This window comes from Myotis myotis, unplaced genomic scaffold (assembly GCF_014108235.1).
Source record: "Myotis myotis isolate mMyoMyo1 unplaced genomic scaffold, mMyoMyo1.p scaffold_m19_p_24, whole genome shotgun sequence".
Lineage (NCBI taxonomy): Eukaryota > Metazoa > Chordata > Mammalia > Chiroptera > Vespertilionidae > Myotis > Myotis myotis.
Window position 1 is genome coordinate 253,128 of NW_023416329.1, and position 25,354 is coordinate 278,481.

Genomic DNA, 25,354 nt, shown 5'->3' on the forward strand with positions numbered 1-25,354 from the left:
GGGTGGCACTAGATGTAACTTACTGTAGAAAATCTATTTGAACATTCTGTATAGTAGTATTTTGAAGTTGAGAGTGGGGTGTGTGTATCATTTTGGCTTATATTGTTCTGCCTAGGAGCTCCACTCTGAAGGAGGTGAGACAGAAAGAAAAAGTTTCAGAGAGACTTACCAAGATGGACCAAGGTGGGTGAATGGCATTTTGAGCCAAGGGAGTAGTGTGTTCCCTGGTAAGAAGTCCTGAAAGACCATGGTGTGATACAGACCCTTGGGTGGTTTGGTGTGAATGGAAGGCAGAGTTGGATAGTGGTGGGAGAGAGCAGCTGCCAAGTTTCCTTTAAAGCATTTCCTCCCTCCTCCCCCCCTCCCCCTTTCAGACTGCCTTTTATTTTTATTCATTTATTTTATTGATTTTAGAGAGAGGAAGGAAGAGAGAGAAACATTGATATGAGAGAAAAACATCAATCAGTTGCCTCCCAAAATCTGGGTATGTGCCTTGACTAGAAATTGAACCCACCACCTTTTGGTGTACGGGACAGTGCTTCAACAAACTGAGCCTCAATGGCCAGGATTACAGACTGCCTTTTAAAGAACAGAGAATCAATTATGAGAGATTTTTTAAAACTACATTTGTATTTTAGAGAAGAATGGAGAGGAAGAAAGAGATGGAAACAACATTGATGAGAGAGAATCATTGATCAGCTGCCTCCTGCACGCCCGCTACTGGAGATTGAGCCCACAACTCAGGCATGTGCACTCCTGGTTCATAGGTCGATGCTCAACCACTGAGCAACACTGGCCCGGCAATCATGAGAGATCTTGATAGAATTTTGTATTTAAAAAATCACGGAGTCTTAAAGTTGGATTCTCATTGTACTCCTTATCTGTCTTTCCTCCAATCTTTCAATCTCAGAAAATGGTAGCATCATTTGATTAGCTGTCCAGGCCAAAAACCTGAGAGTCATTCTTGATTTCTGTCCTTCCCTTTTCTCTCATCTCTTGCATTTAACTCCTCACCAAGTGCTGTAGCTCCTATCTCCCCACACATCTTGAACTCTATTCCTTTCTGTCCATCTACTTCAGCCTACTTAGTCCATCATCATTTCTTTTCTTAGGTAGGACTCCTTCCTATCTAGCTTCTTTTTTTTTTTTTTTTTTTTTTAAATTTTTATTGCTTAAAGTATTACAAAGGGTATTACATATGTGTCCATTTTATCCCCCCACCCTAGACAGTCCCCTAGCCTCCCCATCCCCCAATGTCTTATGTCCACTGGTTATGCTTATATGCATGCATACAAGTCCTTTAGTTGATCTCTTACCCCCCTACCTCCTGCCCCGCAACCCTCCCCGGCCTTCCTGCTGCAGTTTGACAATCTGTTTGAGGCAGCTCTGCCTCTGTATCTATTATTGTTCAAAAGTTTATAATCGTCTCTATTATCCATGAATGAGTGAGATCATGTGGTATTTTTCCTTCATTGACTGGCTTATTTCACTTAGCATAATGCTCTCCAGTTCCATCCATGACGTTGCAAATGGTAAGAGTTCCTTCCTTTTTAGAGCAGCATAGTATTCCATCGTGTAGATGTACCACAGTTTTCTAATCCATTCATCTACTGATGGGCACTTAGGCTGTTTCCAGATCTTAGCTATGGTGAATTGTGCTGCTATGAACATAGGGGTGCATATATCCTTTCTGATTGGTGTTTCTGGTTTCTTGGGATATATTCCTAGAAGTGGGATCACAGGGTCAAATGGGAGTTCCATTTTCAGTTTTTTAAGGAAACTCCATACTGTCTTCCATAGTGGCTGCACCAGTCTGCATTCCCACCAGCAGTGCACAAGTGTTCCCTTTTCTCCACATCCTCTCCAGCACTTGTCGTTTGTTGATTTGTTGATGATAGCCAGTCTGACAGGTGTGAGATGGTACCTCATTGTTGTTTTGATTTGCATCTCTCGGATGATTAGTGACTTTGAGCATGTTTTCATATGTCTCTTGGCTTTCTGAATGTCCTCTTTTGAAAGGTGTCTATTTAGGTCCTTTGCCCATTTTTTGATTGGATTGTTTATCTTCCTTTTGTTAAGTTGTATGAGTTCCCTATAAATTTTGGAGATTAGGCCCTTATCAGATATGACATTGGCAAATATGTTTTCCCACACAGTGGGTTTTCTCGTTGTTTTGTTCATGGTTTCTTTTGCTGTGCAGAAGCTTTTTATTTTGATGTAGTCCCATTTGTTCATTTTCTCTTTCGTTTCAAGTGCCCTAGGAGCTGTATCAGTGAAGAAATTGCTTCGGCATATGTCTGAGATTTTGTTGCCTTTGGATTCTTCTAGAATTTTTATGGTTTCCTGTCGTACATTTAAGTCCTTTATCCATTTTGAGTTTATTTTTGTGTATGGTGTAAGTTGGTGGTCTAGTTTCATTTTCTTGCATATATCTGTCCAATTTTCCCAACACCATTTATTGAAGAGACTATCTTGGCTCCATTGTATGTTCTTGCCTCCTTTGTCAAATATTAATTGAGCATATTGGTTCGGGCCGATTTCTGGGCTCTCTATTCTATTCCATTGATCTATATGCCTATTCTTGTGCCAGTACCAGGCAGTTTTGAGAACAGTGGCTTTGTAATACATCTTGATATCTGGTATTGAGATCCCACCTACTTTGGTCTTTTTCAGGATTGCTGCAGCTATTCGGGGTCTTTTTTTATTCCAGATGAATTTTTGGAGAGTTCGTTCTAGATCTCTGAAGTATGCCATTGGTATTTTAATGGGAAGTGCATTGAATTTATAGATTGCTTTGGGTAGTATGGACATTTTAATGATGTTGATTCTACCAATCCATGAACACGGTATGTTCTTCCATCTGTTTATGTCTTCCTCTATATCATTTTTCAACGTCCTGTAGTTTTCTGAGTAGAGGTCTTTTACCTCTTTAGTTAAGTTTATTCCTAGGTAGCTTAATTTTTTTGGTGCGATGGTAAACGGGATTGTTTTTATAATCTCTCTTTCTGAAAGTTCACTATTGGTGTATAGAAATGCCTCGGATTTCTTGGGGTTAATTTTGTATCCTGCTACATTGCCAAATTCATGTATTAAGTCCAGTAGCTTTTTGATGGAGTCTCTAGGGTTTTGTATGTATAATATCATATCGTCTGCAAATAAGGACAGTTTTACTTCCTCTTTTCCAATTTGGATGCCTTTTATTTCTTCTTCTTGCCGAATTGCAATGGCTAACACTTCCAGTACTATGTTGAAGAGGAGTGGTGAGAGGGGGCATCCCTGTCTTGTTCCTGTTCTTAGGGGGAATGGTGTTAGTTTTTGTCCATTGAGTATGATGTTGGCTGTGGGCCTGTCATATATGGCTTTTATTATGTTGAGGTATGATCCTTCTACTCCCACCTTGCTGAGAGCTTTTATCAAAAATGGGTGTTGAATTTTGTCAAATGCTTTTTCTGCATCAATTGATATGACCATGTGGTTTTTTTCTTTCAATTTGTTTATGTGATGTATCACGTTTATTGATTTGCGGATATTGTACCATCCTTGCATCCCTGGGATAAATCCTACTTGGTCATGGTGTATGATCTTTCTGATGTACTGCTGGATCCGATTTGCTAAGATTTTGTTGAGGATTTTGGCATCTATGTTCATGAGGGATATTGGCCTGTAATTCTCTTTCATTGTGTTGTCTTTACCTGGTTTTGGTATTAGGGTGATGCTGGCTTCATAGAATGAGCTTGGAAGTGTTCCTTCCTCTTGAATTTTTTGTAGTAGTCTGAGGAGGATAGGTTTCAGTTCTTCCTTGAATGTTTGGTAAAACTCCCCTGTGAAGCCGTCTGGTCCTGGGCTTTTGTTTGCTGGAAGCTTTTTGATGACTGCTTCAATTTCTTCCATAGTTATTGGCCTGTTGAGATTTTTAGATTCTTCCTGATTGAGTTTTGGAATGTTGTATTTTTCTAGGAATTTGTCCATTTCCTCCAGGTTGTCTAGTTTGTTGGAGTAGAGCTGTCCATAGTATTTTTTAACAATCATTTGTATTTCTGTGGGGTCTGTTGTTATTTCGCCTGTATCGTTTCTGATTTTGTTTATTTGGGTCCTCTCTCTTTGCTTCTTGGTGAGTCTGGCTAGAGGTTTGTCAATCTTGTTTATCCTTTCAAAGAACCAGCTCTTGGTTTCATTGATTTTCTGTATTGTTTTTTTGGTCTCTATGTCATTTATTTCTGCTCTAATCTTTATTATCTCCTTCCTTCTGCTCACTCTGGGGTTTTCTTGTTGCTCTCTTTCTAATTCTTTGAGTTGTAGAGTTAGATGATTTACTACCATTTTTTCTTGTTTTTTGAGATAGGCCTGTAGAGCTATAAACTTCCCTCTCAGGACTGCTTTCATTGTGTCCCATAGGTTTTGGATTGTTGTGTTTTCATTGTCATTAGTTTCCAGGATGTTTCGAATTTCTTCTTTGATTTCATTGGTAACCCAATCAATATTTAATAGCATGCTATTCAGCTTCCAGGTGTTTGAGTATTTTGGGTTGTTTTTATTGTAGTTTATTTCTAATATTATGCCGTCGTGGTCTGCGAAGACACTTTTTATGATTTCAATCTTCTTGAATTTGGGGATACTTTGCTTGTGACCCAATATATGGTCTATTTTTGAATATGTCCTATGAGCATTTGAGTAGAATGTATATTCCCTGGCTTTCGGGTGAAGTGTTCTGAAGATGTCTATTAAGTCCATCTGATCTAGTGAGTCATTTAGGATTGCTGTATCTTTGCTGATTATTTGTCTAGAAGACTTATCCAGTGCTGTCAGTGGTGTATTAAAGTCCCCTACAATGATTGTATTGTTGTCGATCTCTCCTTTGATATCCTCCAGGAGTTTTTTTATGAATTTGGGTGCTCCTGCATTGGGTGCATATATGTTTACCAGGGTTATATCTTCTTGTTGTATTGATCCCTTTAGTATTATGAAGTGGCCTTCCTTATCTCTTGTTATGGCCTTCACTTTGAGGTCTATTTTGTCCGATATAAGTATTGCTACCCCAGCTTTCTTTTCCTTTCCATTTGCCTGAAAGATATTTTTCCATCCTTTCACTTTCAGTCTGTGTGAGTCCCTTCTAATGAGGTGGGTTTCTTGTAGACAGCAGATGTATGGGTCATGTTTTTTTATCCAATCAGCCACTCGATGTCTTTTGTTTGGAGCATTTAGTCCGTTTACGTTTAAAGTTATTATTGAAAGGTACTTGTTTGTAGGCATTTCTGTTTTTGTGTGGCTGTTTTCTTTCTGAGCTTTTTATTTCTTATTTTTATACCAGTCCCTTTAGCATTCCTTGCATTGCTGGCTTGGTGGTGATAAACTCCCTTAGCCTTTTTTTGTCTGTGAAGCTTCTTATTTCCCCTTCAAGTTTGAATGATAGCCTTGCTGGATAGAGTATTCTTGGATTCAGTCCTTTGCTTTGCATCACTTTGTAAATTTCCGTCCATTCTTTTCTGGCCTGATGTGTTTCTGTTGAGAAATCATTTGACAATCTAATGGGAGATCCCTTGTATGTAACTTTCCGTCTCTCTCTTGCAGCCTGTAAGATTCTCTCTTTGTCCTGAACATTTGCCATGGTAATTATGATGTGTCTTGGTGTGGGTCTTTTTGGGTTCACCTTGTTTGGGACTCTCTGGGCTTGTGTGACTTTTTTCTTCCCCACCTCAGGGAAGTTTTCTGATATTATTTCTTCTAATAGGTTTTCTAATCCTTGTTCATTCTTCTGTTGTTCTGGTACCCCTATTATTCGTATGTTGTTTCGTTTCATGTTGTCCCAAAGCTCCCTTAGGCTCTCCTCCTGTCTTTTCATTTTTTTCTCCAATTGCAGTACGTTTTGGGTGTGTTTTGCTTCCTTGTCTTCTAAATCACTAATTCGGTCCTCCGCTTCTCCTAGTCTACTGTTGATACTTTCAATGGAGTTTTTCATTGCAGCTATATCACTCTTCATTTCTTCTTGGGTCTTACTTAAGTTGTTGATTTTTTCATCTGTTTCTTCTAGCTTCTTGGAGAGGTTGTCGATTTTTTCCTCCATCCGGTTTATGCACTCTAGGACCCTTATTCTGAATTCTTTTTCTGTCATGTTGCATGCCTCTGTATTACTTAGCTGCTTTTCTGGAGAGTCCTCCTTCTCTTTCCTTTGGGGGTTTCTTTGTCTACCCATGTTTGATCTCGCTGACATATCTAGACGTTGAGTCGTTCAGTGGCTGCTCCCTTGGTGGCAGTGACTCCTTGGTCTGTGGTTGCTCTTCGGGCGGTTGCGGTAGCAGCTGCTCTTCAGTTGGCAGCAGCTCCTCTGGTGGGTGCTGTTCACAGCTGTGGTGGCTCTTCTGGCTGGTGGGGCAAGGTTTCACGTACAGCTGCTGTTCCTCAGCAGAGGGTGTGGTGCTCAGGAGGTTGCTGTTGCTTGGATCTGCTGCGTTGATTTAAAGGCACAAAATACAACACAACAAGGCACCACGTACCAGGCACTATACACAAATATATTCACGATATGAATAACCCCAAATAAAGGTGACCACCTGAATTAAGAGAATTAGGGGATAAGGAAGAAGGAAGAGAAAAAGAGAAAAGAGAAAAAAGAAAAGAAAATTAGGGACCAAAAAAAGGAGTGCAAAAATGAAATTGGGAAAAAGGAGGGGGGAAAATAAAAGCGAGAAAAGAAAAGAAAAGAAAAAAAAAGAGCGAAAAGAGAGAATGAAGTGGAAGAGGGGAAGAGACTTTTTTATATGAGGAGAATACTCCTATAGAACAGCCATTAATCCCAACAAATTCCAGCAACAGCTCCCTGGAGATGAATGCAAACTAGAAACAACCAATAATATAACGATGAAAATAGAATGGAGAACACTAATCCCAAAATAAAATAAAGAGAAAATAAAATGGCACTTTTTAAAAAAAAATGGTAAAATGGTAGCAGTAATAATACTGGTTAAAAATAAGAAGGTAGTAATTAAAAGGGTAAAATCAGGTGATGGAAAAAAGAAGAAAAAAAAAAGAAAAAAAAGAAGAAGAAAAGAAAAAAAAGAAAAAAAAAGAAAAAAAAATTGGTTTCTTAGTTAAAAGGTGAAAAAAGAAAAAAAAAATATTGCAGTAGTGAAGGTCCTTCGGTTCTTCTATTCTTCAGTGTGGCTCGCCTTAGACCTGCCAGGTATTCAGGAGAGTGTTGAGTTTCCCTGCGATACACTGTTCCTCTGTGTTATAAACCACAGTCCTTATTTTAAAGCAAGCCGCATTTGTTTCCCAGACTGCCTTATTTTGTGTTTAGCAAAGAGTCAGTTTGTGGGTCAGCCTCTGGGTGGCAGTGTTCTGGGGTTGGCCTCTGAGGCTATAGGGCCTCTCTGTCCAGTGGAAGTTCACTGCCCAGAGCTGGCTGCGTAAGAGTTATCAGTGCTGTGTTGTTGCTGGGATTGACCTATCTAGCTTCTTAACTGATTTCCCTGCCTCCATGTTTTTTCCCTTTTGACTTATTTTCCATGTAACAGTGAGAATGATCTTTTAGAACTGAAAATCAGATCATGTCGCTCTCCTGTTATAACCTTCAGTAGATTTTCATTGTGCTCATTTCATAACTAGCTCCTCTTCTTTTAGGCCACAACTGAAGTATGCCCCTCTTAAGATGCCTTCCTTAATGCCCATTCTACTGTTTTCTCCTATAGCATTTCATAGTTTCCTTCACAGGTCTTATGATTTGTAATTACATTTGTACTTGTGTTTTTTTTGTTTGTTTTTGTTTTCTATACTAGACCATAATTGCAAAAGCCATAGGGACCATGCCTGTCTTGTCAACTTTTTTATACCTAGCACCTAGCACATTGCTACGATCATAGCAGGTGAATAATAAATATTTGAATACACGAGTGAAAAGAAACTTGAGAGATTTTCTAATCCTACTGTCCAAGAGTCTTCGCCATCTCTGGCAAGTAATTGTCAGCTTGTTTTTGAATGCTTTCAGAGATGGGCAGCTTAGTGTTTTATGTGGTAGCCTATGACCTTGTTTGGTAATTCTGATAGTTTGAAAGATTTTCTTATTTTGGGCTTAAAACTGCTTTTCTTTTTTTTCCAACTGTTGATCCCAGTTCTGCCCCTCTCTGACACCCTTTAAACTGTTTGACAGCACCAGTCATATGTTCTCTTAGTTTTGTAAACGCTGTACTTTTCATCATGTGACATGGTTCTTCACCCTTACCCCTTTGTGTATATACATTTTGTTAGGGTAACTTTAAAAGTGGTATATTGAAGGATAAAGATGTTCATAATCTTTGGTCCTATAATTCATGGTTAAATAATTTGTAGCACATTTGTTCAATATAATACATTGTAGCCATTAACAATAAATGTAATGATAGAAATGTGGGCAATATTTATAAAATGATATTTTAAAAATAGAATATTAAATTATATCTAGACCATTATTATAGCCAAGTGAGTGTGTAGATGTGATTTCGGGGGGCATAAAAAGTAATGAGAAAGTTGTGTTAAGGTGGTACAAGATGGTTTCAAATAAAGAGTATTTTATAGTTAGTTTAATAATAAAGGAGAAAATGTAATGGTCAGAACTATTAATGTCATTCCAACTAAAGGTAAGTGAGACTTCAATAGCCTGCAATAACTCTTTTGGTTTCGATACTGAAAGAAACTGAAATACAAATGGTAGATTAAATTATTGTATCAATGCTAAATTTAGTCAAGTTCATAACTGTATAGTGGTTACATTAAAAAAATTCTTATTCTTAAGAAATACATATGGAAATACATATTTTTATATTTTATGCAAGAGAGCAAATGGTAACCAAATGGCATAAAATATTAACAACAAGTAAATCTGGATAAAGACTATACAGATACTCTTTGTACTCTTCTTACTCTTGCAACTTTTATTTATTACATCTAGTTTTATTTAAAAGTTTCTTATAAGAAGCTATTTTTATCTGATTTATCTCTTTTTCAAGGCTTATCTGTCTTCCTCAGGCACATTTTGTGATTCATAAAATGGAATAAAAATAAACAACAGGCTTTTTTTTTTTTCTAGAAATAATAGCAAGATTTGAAAAGACAGGAGAGAGGATAAATTCTTTTTTTGTTTGTGTATTATGATAGCCTCTAGCCACATGTAACTATTTAAATGAGTTAAAATTAAATAAAAATAAAAATTCAGTTCCTTAGTCACCCTCACCATATGTACTCAATAACTACATGTGGCTAGTGACTACTGTATTGGACAGGAAAGATATAGAATATTTTCATTATCAGAAAGTTCTATGGAAAGTGCTAGAATAAGTAATTGTTTGGGATGGGATTACTCATGAGAGGTGGGAGCCTGATTCCGGGTGCATCACCCGAGAACTGCCCTCTTGCAATTCAGGACCCCTCGGGGGATGTCAGAGAGCTGGTTTCAGCCCAATCCCCGCAGGCCAGGCTGAGGGACCTCACCTGCCAGAGGGACCCTGCTCACACTGCAGACGCCCTTTGAGCTGAGGCAACGCCCCAGGTGCAATTGGCTGGGGAGGGCCGCAGGAAGTTGGCTCCAGAGTGTATCCAGTTTGTCTTGCCCAGTCCCGCCCTGCCGGCCACCTTCTAATTATTTACCTTTCACTGTCTACGAATCTGTGCACCAGGGCACTAATATGAATATAAGTTCTTTGGTTAATCTCTTCCCCTCACCCCCTTTCCTTCTGATATTACCAGTCTGTTCAATGTTTCCATGCCTCTAGTTCTATTTTATTCATCAGTTTATTTTGTTCATTAGATTCCTTGCTCTTTTATTTTGAATTTTAGATTTAATTGTTGATAGATATGTATTTATTGCCATTTTGTTGTTTTTAATTCCTTTTTCTTTCTTAAAAAAGACCCTTCAACATTTTATATAATACTGGTTTGGTGGTGATGAACTCCTTTAGTTTTTTTCTTGTTTATGAAGCTGTATATCTGACCTTCAATTCCAAATGATAGCTTTGCTGGGTTGTAGGTCCTTGCTTTTCATCACTTTGAATATTTCTTGCCACTCCCTTCTGGCCTGCAACGTTTCTGTTGAGAAATTAGCTGATAGTCATATGGGAGCTCCTTTGTAGGTAACTAACTGGTTTTCTCTTTTTTCTCTTGCTGCTCTTAAGATTCTCTCTTTGTCTTTAACTCTTGGCATTATAATTGTGATGTGTTTTGGTGTGAGCCTTTTTGGGTTCCTCTTGTTTGGGACTCTGAGCTTCCTGGACTTGTAGTTCTATTTCTTTCACCAGGTGGAGAAGTTTTCCATCATTATTTTTTTCAATAGGTTTTCAATTTCTTGCTCTCTCCCCTCTCCTTCTGGCACCCCCATGATGTGAATGTTAGTATGCTTGAAGTTGTCCTAGAGCAGCGGTTCTCAACCTGTGCGTCGCGACCCCTTTGGGGGTCGAATGACCCTTTCACAGGGGTCGCCTAAGACCATTGGAAAACAATATATAATTACATATTGTTTTTGTGATTAATCACTATGCTTTAATTATGTTCAATTTGTAACAATGAAAATACATCCTGCATATGAGATATTTACATTACAATTCGTAACAGTAGCAAAATTACAGTTATGAAGTAGCAATGAAAATAATTTTATGGTTGGAGGTCACCACAACATGAGGAACTGTATTAAAGGGTTGTGGCATTAGGAAGGTTGAGAACCACTGTCCTAGAGGATTTTTACACTACCTTCATATTTTTGGATTCTTTTTTCTTCTTGCTCTCTGATTAGTTGTTTGTTGCTTTCTTATATTCCAAATTGCTGATTTGATTCTTAGAATCCTCTAATCTGCTTTTGATTCCCTGTAAATTTTTGTTCATTTCAGTTCACGTATCCTTCATTTCTGACTGATCCTTTTTCATGTCTTTGGTGTTCTCACTGAGAACCTTGAAATTCTAAGTTCCTTGACATTCTCACTAAGTTCCTTGAAGCTCTCATTAAGATCCTTGAGCAACCTTATAACCAATGTTTTGAACTCTGTATCCAGTAGTTTGCTTGCTTCATTTAATTTAGTTCTTTTTCTGGAGATTGCTTCTGTTCTTTCATTTCTCTTTGTCTCTGCATTTTAGCTGCTTCCCTGTGTTTGTTTCTATGTTTTAGGTAGAGCAGCTATGTCTCCCAGAGTGCCTTGTGTAGTAGATGTCCTGTAGGGCCCAGTGGCTTAGCTTCCCTGGTCACCTGAGCTGGGTACTCTAGTTGCAACCCTGTGTGGTCTGTGCGTACTGTCCTGTTGTAGTTGAGCCTTGACTGCTGTTGGCATCACTGGGGGAGTTGACCCCCCAGGCCAATGGGCTGTGAGGACCAGCTGTGACTACAGCAGAAGAGCTGCTGTGCAGGAGACACCCCTATGCAGCAGGACTTGCCTCAGTGGGGCTTTGGTGCTCACTCAGTCTGCCCCTTGAGTGTGTTGCTTGTGGATGTGTTAGAGTTAACCTGCTATGGTCTAAAGCTGTCTACTGGGTGCACTGATTCTGGGGCCTCATGAGAGGTATAAAGTCAGCCACTGCCTATTTTCTGCCTGGGCCTTCTGGCACAATAGAGTGATCTGCAGGTGGCTGCTACTTGTTCTGGGCTTGGAGGTTCTCAGGAGATACCAACCTGTGAACCTTGGCAAGCTGTTGCTAGTGCCAGGCCTGGGGCCACTTATCCAGAGGTATGGGGCACACTGAGTCCAGCTGCTACTTATTTGAGAGATTTTAGGAAAATCTGAAGCCTGAGCCAGGACAGGTCATTCAGATGGAAAAGCCACTGCAGACAGCTTAGGTGGGGCTGCAAATTGGTGGGTTCCAGGGTAGGGGGTCATTAGTCAATGAGGCTGGTCCTGAGGCAGCCAAGGCCCTCACTTGTCTGGTCGTGCTGCTTTTCTGGGCTTGGAGCTAAAATACAACTGAGGCCTAGATGTTATCTTTAGGGAGGAAAAGGTCAAGGGGGAAACAGGGTGGGGCAAACAGTGTGGGTCAGGCTGATGGAAACTCAGATATGGTGCCTGCCAGTCAGCTCTGTGGTGGGGGAGGTTTCAGCATAGAAACAGTGACCTCTGCAAGCACTTTTGTCTTGGAGAAAGCTGTCCCACCTCTTGCCCTGATGCTAGACAATTTAGTTCCTTCCTGTATGTCCCTGGATGCTTTCAAGCTGCTGTCCCTGGTCTGGAGCTCAGAGGGAGTGAGTCCAAGTAAGTCCATGCACCAGCTCTTTAAGAGAAACTGCCTGTGTCTTCAGCTGCCTTCTCATCCTCAATCCCCGCTGGTTTTTACAGCCTGAAGTTACAGGGTCTTCTTTTCCCAACTCTGGAACGCTGGGCTGACTATTCTGGTGTGGGGCAGGGACCCCTTACTCCCCATGGGAGGCCTGCACAGCCAAGACATGCCTTCGATTAAAAACAGCACAGTGGGGCCCTAGCCGGTTTGGCTCAGTGGATAGAGCATCAGCCTGTGGACTGAAGGGTCCTGGGTTTGGTTCTAGTCAAGGGCACATGCCTGGGTTGCGGTCTTGGTCCCCAGTAGGGGATGTGCAGGAGGCAGCCAATCAGCGATTCTCCCTCATCACTGATGTTTCTCTCTTTCCTTCTCCCTTCCTCTCTGAAATCAATAAAGATATGTTTAAAACAACAACAACAATGAAAAAAAAAACAGCACAGTGGGTGTCAGACCAGCCCATTCTGTGCTTCCTCCCCTCCTACCAGTCTCAGTGTGATTTCCTCTTTTAGTCTCTAGTTGCAGGGTTTCCATTCATCTAGATTTCAGGTAGTTCTGAATGATGGTTGTTCTGAATTTTAGTTGTAATTTTAATGTGGTTGTGGGAGGATGTGCCTTTACGTATGCTGCCATCTTGGTTCTTCCTCCCATTACAATATTATTGACTACTAGAGGCCCGGTGCACAAAATTCATGCAGGGGGGTGGGTTCCCCTCAGCCCAGCCTGCACCCTCTCCAACCCGGGAGCCCTTGGAGGATGTATGACTGCCGGTTTACACCATCTTGTGTGGGTGTGAGGGTTAAATTGGCAGTTGGACATCCTTTTCACAATCCTGGACTGCTGGCTCCTAATCGCTCACCTGCTGCCTGCCTGGCCACCCCTAACTGCCCCCCGCTGCCAGCCTGATCGCCCTTCACTGCCTCTGTTTGTTGCCCTAGTTGCCCCTAACTGCCCCCCGCTGCCTGCCAGGTCTCCCCCAACTCCCCCCTCCCTGCTGGCATGGTTGGTACTAGCTGCCCCCCCCGCCAGCCTGGTCACCCCCAACTACACCCCCCTGCCAGCCTGGTTGCCCCCAACTGCCCCCCCTGCTGGCCTGGTTGCCCCACGCAGCCTGCTGTTCAGTTGTTTGGTCGTCCCTCACTAACCCCCCTGCCGGCCTGGTAGTAGGCAGCCATCTTGTGAGGGTGTGAGGGTTAATTTGCATATTTCCTCTTTATTATATAGGCTATTAAACCCTGTGATGTGTGCATTAGATCTGCATGACTCATTTATTTTATAATCAAAGTTTGTACCTATTATTCCCCTTCACCTTTTTCACCCATCCCCCCACCCCAGCCATCTCTGGTCATCATCAGTTTGCTCTCTGTATCTATGAGTTTGTTTCTATTTTGAAATGTGTAATTTTTATATTGTTACTGTTTTTCAGGAGGCTCTGGTAACTTTTTTCTTCTAATTTTTCATACTTGTGTTTGGTGGCTATATGTTTTTCTCTCAGAGTTAAATTGAGCATCTTCTTCAGCTTTCTTTTGTCAACCCCCACCCTTTTCCTCATATTCTTCTAAAAGTTAACTGAAGTGTTGATTTCTTAAAAAATAGATTATTCTTTGTTTTTTTTCATTGAAATAGGCTTTATAGTTACTTTGAATAATTCTTAAATATTTTTTTCTCTTTCTATTCTATACAAGTTTATACTTATAGAAACAAATTTTCTGATTTGTGTTCCATGAATAGTTCTTGAATATTTTTTATTGTTAAATTTGATTGTTTCCTTCCCTACTCATTACAAAACTAAACACTTCAGTTATATATTTTTTTCCTGCAGTTTTTCACCTCCATTATCTCGGCTGTCTCTTCCAGCAGTGGAGAAGGTACTGGGAAAAGAATGGGGTAGTCAGTTATATTCTAGTATTTTCATTTACAACAAAACTTGCTTGTTATAAAACAATAAGTTGATGTCAGAAAAGCAGCACAACCAGACAAGTGAGGGCCTTGGCTGCCTCAGGACCAGCCTCATTGACTAATGACCTCCTGCCCTGGCACCGACCAAGACAGTGGAGACCATGACCCTGAAAGAGCACCCCTAAAGGTTGATGACTGTTCTATTGAGACCCTCCCCTGAGAGCTCCCCTAAGATTCCCACCTGCAAGGAAGAGATAAATATGCTCAGGGCAAAGAACCTAGTGTGCATTCTCCCTCCAAGGAGCATGGCTGTGCCATTCCCGCCTCCTCTCCTTCCCCCACAGGCATGTATTCCCTCATCTCTAAGGGACACAGGAGACTTGCAACCAGGGGAGTAATGGGCAGCACCAGCAGCTCGTCCCAGGCTCACCCCCTGTCTCCCTTAAGACCCCCCTTTCTCAGACTTCTCAGGGAGCCAAAGCAGCCTAGGCTTGCCTGTTGATTCTTCTATGCCTTCCTTGCTTCGCTGTCCTAAGTCTATTTTTGCTGCCATCATGGACCCAGTACCCTTTGGCTCAGTGCTGTGTAGCCCTTCCCTTGGGATATCTTCATCCCCCATCCCCCTTTCCTTAAAGAAATTCAGTTTTTCTTTATTCACCATCTGAGATGGCTGTTTAGCCTGCCTGCTTATCACCAACTGAATCTTTCAATGAGCAGTTTGAAAACATAGGTTTATTGAGTGCAGCTTAAGAAAATGAATTGGAGAGAGGCCATTAGGGCAATAGTTAAATTTCAGTCCTGGTCCCCACTACTTATTAGTTGTGTAACCTTGGGAAAAGTACTTAACTCCTCTGTATTTAGTTTTTTTGTTTGTAAAGTACAGATTATATTTACATCATAAAGTAGTTGCTACATAGGTTAATATATATCAAACCCTTAGAATACTGCCTAAGGCAGCAGTCGCCAATCTTTCAGACCTCATGGACCACCAGTGGTCCACGGACTACCGGTTGGTGACCGCTGGCCTAAGGTATGGTAAGAGCTGTAAAACAGTTAGCTGCCGTTGCTGTTGCTATTTCTGTGGCTGCTTCTACTACCCTCCTCACCATATTGAGTGCCACTGAGTTGGCTTCAGTAGTTTTGGTTCTTTATTATCTGTATGAACTTGGACAAGGTACTTACTTTGCAAACCTCAGTTTCTTCATCTCTGAAATTGAAGTAAATGTACCCATCCTGTGTTATAATGAAGTTAAGATATGATAATTCTTATAAACTGCTTAGCATAATGCTATGTACATACTGTTCTTAATAAAGTTAGCTGTTATCATTTAGGTCCCTCACAGTCATGTTTTCCCTTTTGTCTTCAGCACGGACAGTTAAGTCCTTCCATCTTCCTGGTCCCAGAGGAAGGAGAGTTTCTGGCCTAGGCCAGGGAGACACTGCATAGCCTACTTTCCACAGGCCCGAGCCAACCCCAAAACATCATTCATTTGTGTACACTGGTGTCTGCGATGTGTCACACTCTGTGCTAGATGCTGAGAATTTTAAAAACAGGTTTTAATGAAGATATTGATTATATAATTTTCATATACTATATTTTTGAGATTATTTGTATTGCCCAAGTTCCCCATGCTCTTGCTGGTTGAGTTTGCTCATAATATTTAGTAAGACCTAGTCCCTGCTTTCTCCAGTCTCATTTAGCTGCAAGCACAGTTCCCACACCCTGCAGTCTCAGCCAGTCCTGACTGAGGTGGGGAGTGGGGCCTGAAGTCAGTGTGGCTAGTGTAGCTGCACAGTTCAGTGTTCCAGGGCTTGAGCCCTGAGCAATGTGCTTGTAAGTCTGTAACCTTTTTCTTGACTCAGCTGTAAATCAGAGCCTCTGCATTGTTTTCCTGTTTAGCATTCCAGTTCTCAAAACAGGACTGTAAGCTTACCTTTTTCTTATATCCTGTTGGATCTTGCTCCAACTATTGTTCCTACCATTTTTTTTTTTTTTTTAAATTTCAGAGAGGCGGGGAGGGGAGAGAGAGAGAAACATCAGTGATGAGAGAGGATCACTGATCTGGCTGCCTCCTGCATATCCCACATCAGGGATCAAGCCCGCAACCTAGGCATGTGCCCCCGACTGGAATCGAGCCAGGGACTCTTCAGTCTGCAGGCCGATGCTCTATCCACTGAGCCAAACCGGCCAGGGCCCCACCATTTTTTTTATTTTTAACCTCCTTTTTAGCTTTTCCCCTGCACCTTAGAAACAGTATCAGTACTCTGGATATTGATTAAATGCTGTTAACTAGTGTGAAGATTTTTTTAAAACCCAAAATACTCAAACACCTGGAAGCTGAATAGCATGCTATTAAATATTGATTGGGTTACCAATGAAATCAAAGAAGAAATTCGAAACATCCTGGAAACTAATGACAATGAAAACACAACAGTCCAAAACCTATGGGACACAATGAAAGCAGTACTGAGAGGGAAGTTTATAGCTCTACAGGCCTATCTCAAAAAACAAGAAAAAATGGTAGTAAATCAGCTAACTCTACAACTCAAAGAATTAGAAAGAGAGCAACAAGAAAACCCCAGAGTGAGCAGAAGGAAGGAGATAATGAAGATTAGAGCAGAAATAAATGACATAGAGACCAAAAAAACAATACAGAAAATCAATGAAACCAAGAGCTGGTTCTTTGAAAGGATAAACAAGATTGACAAACCTCTAGCCAGACTCACCAAGAAGCAAAGAGAGAGGACCCAAATAAACAAAATCAGAAATGATAGAGGCGAAATAACAACAGACCCCACAGAAATACAAATGATTGTTAAAAAATACTATGGACAGCTCTACTCCAACAAACTAGACAACCTGGAGGAAACAGACAAATTCCTAGAAAAATACAACATTCCAGAACTCAATCAGGAAGAATCTAATAATCTCAACAGGCCAATAACTATGGAAGAAATTGAAGCAGTCATCAAAAAGCTTCCAGCAAACAAAAGCCCAGGACCAGATGGCTTCACAGGGGAGTTTTAGCAAACATTCAAGGAAGAACTAAAACCTATCCTCCTCAGACTACTACAAAAAATTCAAGAGGAAGGAACACTTCCAAGCTCATTCTATGAAGCCAGCATCACCCTAATACCAAAACCAGGTAAAGACAACACAGTGAAAGAGAATTACAGGCCAATATCCCTCATGAACATAGATGCCAAAATCCTCAACAAAATCTTAGCAAATCGGATCCAGCAGTACATCAGAAAGATCATACACCACGACCAAGTAGGATTTATCCCAGGGATGCAAGGATGGTACAATATCTGCAAATCAATAAACGTGATACATCACATAAACAAATTGAAAGAAAAAAAACACATGGTCATATCAATTGATGCAGAAAAAGCATTTGACAAAATTCAACACCCATTTTTGATAAAAGCTCTCAGCAAGGTGGGTGTAGAAGGATCATACCTCAACATAATAAAAGCCATATATGACAGGCCCACAGCCAACATCATACTCAATGGACAAAAACTAACACCATTCCCCCTAAGAACAGGAACAAGACAGGGATGCCCCCTCTCACCACTCCTCTTCAACATAGTACTGGAAGTGTTAGCCATTGCAATTCGGCAAGAAGAAGAAATAAAAGGCATCCAAATTGGAAAAGAGGAAGTAAAACTGTCCTTATTTGCAGACGATATGATATTATACATACAAAACCCTAGAGACTCCATCAAAAAGCTACTGGACTTAATACATGAATTTGGCAATGTAGCAGGATACAAAATTAACCCCAAGAAATCTGAGGCATTTCTATACACCAATAGTGAACTTTCAGAAAGAGAGATTATAAAAACAATCCCGTTTACCATCGCACCAAAAAAATTAAGCTACCTAGGAATAAACTTAACTAAAGAGGTAAAAGACCTCTACTCCGAAAACTACAGGACGTTGAAAAAAGATATAGAGGAAGACATCAACAGATGGAAGAACATACCGTGTTCATGGATTGGTAGAATCAACATCATTAAAATGTCCATACTACCCAAAACAATCTATAAATTCAACGCACTTCCCATTAAAATACCAACGGCATACTTCAGAGATCTAGAACGAACTCTCCAAAAATTCATCTGGAATAAAAAAAGACCCCGAATAGCTGCAGCAATCCTGAAAAAGAACAAAGTAGGTGGGATCTCAATACCAGATATCAAGTTGTATTACAAAGCCACTGTTCTCAAAACTGCCTGGTACTGGCACAAGAATAGGCATATAGATCAATGGAATAGAATAGTGAGCCCAGAAATCGGCCCAAACCAATATGCTCAATTAATATTTGACAAAGGAGGCAAGAACATACAATGGAGCCAAGATAGTCTCTTCAATAAATGCTGTTGGGAAAATTGGACGGATATATGCAAGAAAATGAAACTAGACCACCAACTTACACCATACACAAAAATAAACTCAAAATGGATAAAGGACTTAAATGTACGACAGGAAACCATAAAAATTCTAGAAGAATCCAAAGGCAACAAAATCTCAGACATATGCCGAAGCAATTTCTTCACTGATACAGCTCCTAGGGCACTTGAAACGAAAGAGAAAATGAACAAATGGAACTACATAAAAATAAAAAGCTTCTGCACAGCAAAAGAAACCATCAACAAAACAACGAGAAAACCCACTGTGTGGGAAAACATATTTGCCAATGTCATATCTGATAAGGGCCTAATCTCCAAAATTTATAGGGAACTAATACAACTTAACAAAAGGAAGATAAACAATCCAATCAAAAAATGGGCAAAGGACCTAAATAGACACCTTTCAAAAGAGGACATTCAGAAAGCCAAGAGACATATGAAAACATGCTCAAAGTCACTAATCATCCGAGAGATGCAAATCAAAACAACAATGAGGTACCATCTCACACCTGTCAGACTGGCTATCATCAACAAATCAACAAACGACAAGTGCTGGAGAGGATGTGGAGAAAAGGGAACACTTGTGCACTGCTGGTGGGAATGCAGACTGGTGCAGCCACTATGGAAGACAGTATGGAGTTTCCTTAAAAAACTGAAAATGGAACTCCCATTTGACCCTGTGATCCCACTTCTAGGAATATATCCCAAGAAACCAGAAACACCAATCAGAAAGGATATATGCACCCCTATGTTCATAGCAGCACAATTCACCATAGCTAAGATCTGGAAACAGCCTAAGTGCCCATCAGTAGATGAATGGATTAGAAAACTGTGGTACATCTACACGATGGAATACTATGCTGCTCTAAAAAGGAAGGAACTCTTACCATTTGCAACGTCATGGATGGAACTGGAGAGCATTATGCTAAGTGAAATAAGCCAGTCAATGAAGGAAAAATACCACATGATCTCACTCATTCATGGATAATAGAGACGATTATAAACTTTTGAACAATAATAGATACAGAGGCAGAGCTGCCTCAAACAGATTGTCAAACTGCAGTGAGAAGGCTGGGGAGGGTCGGGGGGCCGGTGGTAGGGGGGTAAGAGATCAACTAAAGGACTTGTATGCATGCATATAAGCATAACCAATGGACATAAGACACTGAGGGATAGGGGAGGCTAGGGGACTGTCTAGGGCGGGGGAATAAAATGGACACATATGTAATACCCTTTGTAATACTTTAAGCAATAAATTAAAAATAAATAAATAAATAAATAAATAAATAAATTCAAAAAAAATATTTATTATTGAGAGTATTACAGATGTTGCCCTCCCCCCCCCCCCCCAAATACTCCCTTCTACCCAGTTCCCACCCCACCCCAGGCCTTCACTAACCTATTGTCTGTGTCCATGGGTTATGTATATATGAATATAAGTTCCTTGGTTAATCTCTTCTCCCCACCCACCCTTCCTTCTGAGATTCATCATTCTGTTCATTTATTTTGATTTTTAGATTCAATTGCTTTTTTTTTTTATAAATTAAATATTTATTGTTCAGATTATTACAGTTGTTCCTCTTTTTCCCCCCCATAACTCCCCTTAGATTCAATTGTTGATAGATATGTATTTATTGCCATTTTATTGTTCATATTTTTAATCTTTTTTTTTTCTTAAAAAAGACCCTTCAATATTTCATGTAATACTGGTTTGGTTGGTGATGAACTTCTTTAGTTTTTTTTCTTGTCTGGGAAGCTCTTTATCTGACCTTCAATTCTAAATGATAGCTTTGCTAGGTAGAGTAATCTTGGTTGTAGGTCCTTGCTATTCATCACTTTGAATATTTCATTGCAGCTGTCTACATCCAAAGCAGAAGTGGAAGTTTTATCTTCCTATAAATGGAATGATGACATATGTACTTTTAAGGCCTGCATCCTCTTACAGTCCAGGACCCCTAGGGGGATGTCCCCCTGCTGGCTTAGGCCCGCTCCCTGGGCGAGTGGGCCTAAGCTGGCAGTCTGACATCCCTCTGGCAGCCCAGGAGCCCTAGGGGGATGTCCGACTAACAGCTTAAGCCACAGTTGGACATCCTTAGCGCTGCTGAGGTGGCGGGAGAGGTTCCCGCCACAGCTGCTGTGCTTGCAGCTGTCAGCCCGGCTTGTGGCTAAGTGGAGCTCCCCCTGTGGGAGTGCACTGACTAGCAGGGGACAGCTCCTGCATTGAGCGTCTGCCCCCTGATGGTCAGTGCGTGTTATAGCGACTAGTCATTCCCTGTAGTTCCGCTGTTAGGGTCAATTTGCATATTACCCTTTTATTATATAGGATATTTAGGTGCGCTTATATTGGGTGCATATATGTTTTCAGGGATATAGCATCTTGTTGGATCAATCCCTTTGGTATTATGTAGTGAACTTTATTGTCTCTTGTGATGGCCTTCATTTTGAAGTCTGTTTTTTCAGATATGAGTATTGCTACCCAGCTTTTCTTTTTGTTTCCATTTGCATGGAAATTATTTTTTCTCATCCCTTCACTTTCATTCTGTGTGAGTCTTTTGTTCTGAGTGGATCTCTTGTAGACATAAATAGTTGGGTCATGTTTTTATATTCTTCAGCTACTTGATGTCTTTTGATTGGGTCATTTAATCTATTTACAGTTAAGGTTATTATTGATAGGAAGCTATTTAATGCCATTTTTTATTCTCTCTCTCTCTCTCTCTCTCTCTCTCTCTCTTTCTCTTTCTCTTTCTTCTTCCCTTTAGCATTTCTTGTAATGCTATTTTGGTGGTAATGAATGCCTTTAGTCTTCTTTTATCTAGTAAGCTCTTTTCTTTTGCCTTAGATTTTAAATGATAGCTTTGCTTGATAGAGCATTCTTGATTGCAGGTTCTTGCTTTCCATTACTTTGAATATTCATGCCAATTTCTGACTTGCTTCTGTTGAGAGATCTGCTGATAGCCTTGTGGGCACTCCTTTGTAGGTGACTGACTGTTTCTGTCTTGCTGCCTTTAAGATTTTCTCTGTGTGTTTAACCTTGGCCATTTTAATTATGATGTGTCTTGGTGTGGGTCTCTTTGTGTTTATTGTGTTTGGGACTTTGTGCTTTCTGAACTTTTGTCACATTTTCCTTAACCAGGCTAGGTCATTATTTCTGTCATTAATTCTTTAAACAGGTTCTCTATCTCTTGTTCATTTTCTTCTCCTATGATGCGGATGTTAAGTTTCATGTTGTCCTACCGTTCCTTTAAACTATCCTCCTGCTTTTTAATTATTTTGTCTTTTTTTCTGTTCTGTTTGAATGATTTATTTTTTCTATTTTGTCTTATAGTTCACTGATCCTACCCTCTGTTTTGTCCCATTGACTGGGAATTCCTTCCAGTGTATTCTGTATTTCGATATGGCATTCTTCATTTTTGACTGATTATTTTTTCATGGTTTCTATATTCTTCATGCTGTTGTTCTCACATTATTCTGAATTCTCTGTCTGATAAAATTGCATGCCTCTATTTCATTTAGCTCTTTTTCTGGGTTTTCCTCCTGTTCTTTAATTAGGGGCTTATTTTTTTATCTCCCCATTTTACTGTCTCTTTGTGTTTATGTCTATGTTTCAGATAGTAACTCTCTGCTCCCAGTCTTGGTGGGGTGACTTGTAGGTGTTCCAGAAGTGCAGTCTCCTTGATCTTCTCACCTGGGTGCTCTAGGAGTGATTCTTGTGTGGTTTGTTTGGACCTTCCTGTTGTAATTAGGTCTTGATTGCTGATGGCCCTTTCCTGGTTGCGATTGACCCTCAGGCTGGGTTACTGTGAGGCTCAACCCGGACCATGGTGTGTAAACTGCTGTGCAGGTGCCATCTTGAGGTGTCTTGATGGGCTGAGGCACAATTATTAACCCTTCAGGCTGGGTGTCTTTAGAGGTAAACCTTTATTACTATGTATGTGATGGTATCCTGGGGCTTCCCCCAAGGCAGGCTTGTTCCCAGCAGGTCAGGGGCCTACTGGGCCACCTTTGGGCGTGTCATTTGTTTGTTTAGTTGGTTCGATTTCTGGTGTGGTCTGAGGCCCAACATTCGTTGTGATGGTTATGAGTCCTTTAGGTTCTTTTGGGTGGGTTTCAGATGCAGGTTGCTGTCAGATGTTGTATGTAACTGGTCTTGGGCTGCCTGTGTGTAGTCACCACTCTGTTCACTGTTTGTGTCTGCCTCTGCTAGACCTGTGTGTTCATGGGAGGGACCAGTCTGTGTAAATGGATTGGTTTCTTTTAGCTTAGAGCTGGGGGCAGGTCTGTGGTGGTTCTGAGGTTCCTTGAGCTCTGCCTCCACATGTCAGCTACTTCTTCCCCCTGAAGTTGCCTTGTCTTCCTCCAGTGCCTTTAGAACAAAGTCTTTAGGGTGGACCCAGGCTAGCCTAGCTCTGGCTAGTGCCCTGCCCCCCTGCTTAGAGATTACAGTCAGGCACTCCATGAGGGGAAATTAGTCTCTGCTTCAAAGCCAAACTCCTCAGTTTCTACCAGAGACTCCAATTCGAGTTCCCCCTAAGGTGTCCTGCTGCAGGCTCAGGCTGAGTCCAGCCTGCAGTCTTCTCTGCAGGAGCAGTTCCAGCTGCCCTGGGCTCAGGGGGATTGAGGAAAAGAGTCTCTGGGTGAGGATGTTGCCAGCCCAGCCTGAAGGAGAAATAAGCACTTCCTCCTGGTCCCAGACAGTAACCTCTGAGGTCTCATACTTGGAATGGCCCGTTCTGAGCTGCTCCCTTTCCCCCACAGAACTGCGACCGGTGAGGGTACCCAGTGAGGGTATCTGGGACTTCACAAAGCAAACCAGTCTCCTTTTGGGAGTGGTGTTTGCATCCTTCAGGGCAGGAAGACAGGTTCTATCTCGCCTTCCCAAGGCTGCCTGGCTGAACTCACAGGGAATTCGGATCAGCCTCCCCACAGTGCAGTTACAAAGCCCAACCAACACTTGCTTATCCATCTCCCTGATAGAAGTCTTCTCAGGGGATACAGTTCAAAAATCCCAGCTCTGCGTGGAACCAGTGCCCGCATGCCACAGGTCCAAGCAGGAGGGGTTAGAAAACAGCCCCGTGCAGGACTCGGATCTCTCCAAGCTGCTGATCTCAGCAAAATGGGGGCTGACATTCCCAGCTCCACTAGTCCTCTCAACTCTCCTCAGTGCAGCCCCCACATCCCCAACCTGGCCTGCTCCTCTGTGCTGCTAACCCCACAGGACTGAGCAGTCTGGGAGGTTCCACAAGTAGGGGAAGAGGTTCCAACCCCGCACCTGAGGTGGGAGAATCCTTTCCTGTTTCCCAAAGCCAAACAGTTTAGTCACTATCTGGGGCTCTGCACATGCCTTTCAAGAAAGTAGAGGGTCTTTCAAGATCATTGCTGGGTGCAGCCCACAGGCCCCTCAATGGACCCAAACATTGCAGTGCAGCCTTTCCAGTAGTCAGACCCCAGAGTGAACTTCTCAGCTGGGCTGTTCCTTCACTGGGAGGGTGGGTCCCAGTCTCCCAGGCACACAGAGTTTCCCTGGTTCCCTCTGCCCATGTAACATGTTACGTGGGCTCTTATTCCAGTCTCTGCTGCTCTGGGTTTTGTATCCCTGCGTGGGGTTGAGACCCCACACTCCCAAGGGGAGGGAGCTTTGCAGGCAACATCACTGGGCCTCTCAGCCGGAGCACTTGCTCCAGGGGGCTCCCCCTTTCCACGACTCCCCTCCTCTTGCTAGTCTATACACTGTTTCTTCAGTGCTCCTTAGATATATGTCCAGTCAGCTACACTTCTCTTGGTTTTTCAAGTTGATTGTGCAATATTTTACCTGTAAATCCAGTCCCTGGCTGGGAGCAAGCACATGCAGCCTCCAGTTTCTCTGCAGCCATCTTCAGTCATTGAGGTTTTGTTTTATTAAATGTATATTCTTAGTAGGTTGTTCTCTGTTACAAAGAACTGTTAATGTAAAAACATTCAAACCTGTAAAGAATTTTTGTGAGTTTATTTGAGCTACACTGTCGACAATTTCCGGGAAGCAGAAATTCAATGGATTGGGGATAATGCTCCAGAGCAGTGGTTGCCAACGGGTGGCCCGCGAACCGCTGGTGGTCCGTGAGGTCTGAAAGGTTGGCGACCGCTGCTCCAGAGAATGGTTGTTTTTTTCATCTTGTTTTATACCTTATGTCAGAGGAGGAGTGGGTTACTTGAAGTCCACTGGCAATAGATTAGGGAGGCGGGAGAAAGCGAAGTGGCAGCGGGGGTGGAGGGTGCCTCTGGGATTGGATAGAAAGTAAAATGACAGACACATGACTTAGGTGAGCACAGGATAGTTAACAGTCAACAATTAACATGATAGCAATAACAATGAAGGAATTTGTGATATCTGTCCTGGTGCCCAGACACATTTGTGCCTCAAGGGGTCCGGAAAAAGGGGAGTTACAAGTTACCCAGACATTTCAAGGATATGTTATCTTAGATGCAAAAAGACACATAGGCCCAGTTAAGGTAAAGGTTGATCTTGTCAGGGAAGGTATCGGCCTAGGAGTGACTACCCACCATAACTGCTTTTAGTTAAAGTTTAATTTCAGACCATCCTTTGTGGTGACTTTAGGTCTCTGAGTTTGCAAGCCTGCCATGCAGGCCTCTCCTGAGCTTGTCAGGTTAGCATGTGGCCCCTTTCGTCCACAGAACGCACTGGGGATTTCCTTACGTTCCTTTTTATGTCATCTTTCAGATTGGGCTCTTTCTTTGTTTCTCTTGCTATTGTCATTTGTTTCTCCTCTTCCTTTCACCCCTTGTTTGTACAGTTGAATGGCCATTCCTTCTTCTCTTGCTGGTA

The 25,354-nt window shown here is 41.5% G+C and overlaps 1 protein-coding gene across 8 annotated transcripts in view; it reads left to right on the forward strand.

The window, feature by feature from the left end:
• CCSER2 (coiled-coil serine rich protein 2) overlaps positions 1–25,354 on the forward strand; it is a 235,106-nt gene that overhangs the window by 17,211 nt on the left and 192,541 nt on the right. The window contains exon 2 of one of the 8 annotated variants that reach the window (XM_036355913.1): positions 116–183. The exons of the other annotated variants lie outside the window; for them this stretch is intronic. The gene's annotated coding sequence lies outside the window, so the exon portion shown is untranslated. The remainder of the gene's footprint in view (positions 1–115; positions 184–25,354) is intronic. 8 annotated transcript variants of the gene reach the window in all.